The following is a 2,681-nucleotide window of genomic DNA, read 5'->3' on the forward strand; positions in this document are numbered from 1 at the left end:
CCCTGTCATCCATCAGCTCCGCAAAGAGGTATTCTTGCACGATCCCCACGATGATGAGAAGCTTGATGGAGAGAAATTTGAGCGTGATCTGATGATGGCGCGAGAGGTCGTCGTGGGAGGCTTTGTAAAGAATAAAGAGGCCCCAGAGGGCGAGGAGGGAGGAAAGGAGGAGAAGGAGGCGGAGGACATGCCACAGCAAGGGCGGCGGCGTTGTGGGGACCCGCGTGAAGGAAAGGAGGATATTGAGGAGAGAAAGGAGAGGGGCGGCGTAGATGAACTGCCGGGTAAGAGTTAAAACCGAGCGTAAGGTGTGTTCGGTGAAAGACGTTGACGGTAGGAAGTAACACCAGCAGCAGAGAGGAGGAGCACGCAGCCATTGCTGACGGCCTCTGGCTTGAAGTTTGGCCAAGGCAGAGGTCTTCCCGCCCAAGCGTTCGACGATGAGCTGGAGGACGAAGGGGAAGGTGAGGTTCGAGACGAAAGCCAAGCATTTAGCTCCCCAACCTCCCCACCATTGCTATTGCACTTTTGCTCACCTGGTTCAGACTGTGCAAGGCCCAGGCCTCGGTCAGATGCTGAAGGAGACCCCAGTACTCATTCGTCCAGGGGGCCAAGCACGTGATCGACGCCGACACGGCAAAGACTACGGGGAGGAGAGAGGCCGCAAAGTAGAACTTTCTTATCTTCGAGGGGGGTCGGACCCGGAGCCAGGCCATATGGGGCAATGCAAGCAGCAACGTGAGACAGAGCCCTGCAAGGGCAAGACCTAACAAAACTAGTACCGCTTCGTGTCGTGGGTACTGCTCAAGGAGCTGCTGATTTGACTGCTGCTGAAGGTCACGTTATTCTCCGCCCGACCCCGTGGGGACATGCCGAGAGGGCGAATCATTCCATTACATCCCGTTCTCAGCCATTGCGTTGTCCATTCCATCCCCACGTCCACGTCCTACGCGGTCCAAAGTGCGCGAATGTTGTCAGGAGGGGGTTGAAACCAATTTGGCGGGCATCTTCGCTGTTATTTGGTGACTTGAGCGAGGCGCTGGCCGCTGCCTGTCAGTGTATTAATCGGATGGGTGTCTGAGGTCTCCCCGGTGGTTTTGGGCGCGGGGGGAGGCTATCACCCGGCATATCACCGCAGTCTTGTGCGACCCCGCGGTGTGAAGAGCATGATCGCTTGTCGTGAACGACAATGTGGCAGGAAGTACGGAGCATGGGATCCATAAAGCGGAGGGCCATGTGGGTATGCGGGTGCGGGGGCGTGACTTTGACGTGACTCTCGAGGCAGATGTAGGGGCAGGGTAGAGTCAGGGGACGCAGGCCGGTCATGACGCTCATGCAATCTTAAGCGTTCGGGCGCACACTCACTCAGTCACTTTACTCATTAATTCTCAAGGGCAGCAACCAGCCGCGCTTAATTGGCGTCTGAGGTAGGGCTTCGGAGAAATTATCCTGCAAACGTAGTAGAGAGCAGTGGGGTCGGCTTACACCCCTGCGCTCTTTGAAGTACCTTTAGCCATGCTTCCGTCCGTGCACCCCGGGGCCGAATTTCGCCGGACATGCACTGCCTGTAGGAGTGCGAAGGTATGTCAATGATGGCTTGCAAGGGCTGGTGATATGGTGTGAAGTTACACGATGAATCATGCGGAGCGAGTGCAGGCGGTGCCGCACTGAGTGTCTGGGTGGACATCGGGAACCACATTGCATCACGTGGTAGACGAAGAGGAAAGACGGAAAGCCAACACGCGCCTGCCTAGCGGTCGTTGCTCGCGGAGTCCTGACACGTTTCATGCATTCCTTGTCTCTCCCACTCTGGATTATAGGTAAAATGCGACCGGCAGGCCCCAATATGTGGCAGGTAATCAAGCAACGGTTGCCCTCTCCGTCATTGCCTTCCCAGTCTTCTCCTCCTCTTGTTCTCTCCTTCCCTCCCTTTTCCTCTCCTCCCCCTGCGTATCCCTCCTCTACCCTCCCCCTTCAGGACATCGCCTCCTCCTCCCATTGCTCCCCCATGACCATGCCCGAAGGCCCCCCTCTTCGCTCATGCTGACCTCCCACCCTCCCACATCCCATAGATGCCGTCGCCTTCAACTTCCCTGCGTGGAGCAAGTACGGAAACAGGGCCGACCCGCCCTGTTAAACTACCCGGAGGCGCCTGCGGGCGGTGGCGGCGTCCGACGCGGAGAAGGGAGCACTTTGAGCATGGGCTCGGACGGATCTAGCTCCTCGTCGGGCATGTCTGCGCCGCGGGAAGCGGGGGAAGGGATGAACCGGGAGGCCACGCGGGCCACGGGGCAGGAAGGGGCTCCTGACGAGAGGCGGAGTATTCGGTCCACAAGTCGGGGCCTGGAGGAGGGAGGGCGGGGCGGGGGAGGGAGACTGCCCTTCCACGGGCCCGAGGCCAAGACAGGAGGGGTCCTTGGCGGGTTTCTGGTCGACCCGAGGGCCGTGAGCCCTCAAATGATGACGGACTTTTTTTTGGCGTCTTTTGAAAAAGTCCGCGAACAAGGCGGCTTGGACCTGGGGAAGACGTTGAGTGCCCTCCGGACTTTGTCGCTGCAGGCGGAGTGTTTCAATTTGGAGCTCGCGCACACGCTCGTCAACCCCTTGACCACCCAGCTGGGCCTTCCCCCGGCCGAGTGGGAGGAGGTGATGAGGAGGGAAGAGGCCGTGGAGGTGCCGGA

The sequence above is a fragment of the Nannochloropsis gaditana genome (genome assembly GCF_000240725.1).
Source record: "Nannochloropsis gaditana CCMP526 unplaced genomic scaffold scaffold251, whole genome shotgun sequence".
NCBI classification, from domain to species: Eukaryota; class Eustigmatophyceae; order Eustigmatales; family Monodopsidaceae; genus Microchloropsis; species Microchloropsis gaditana.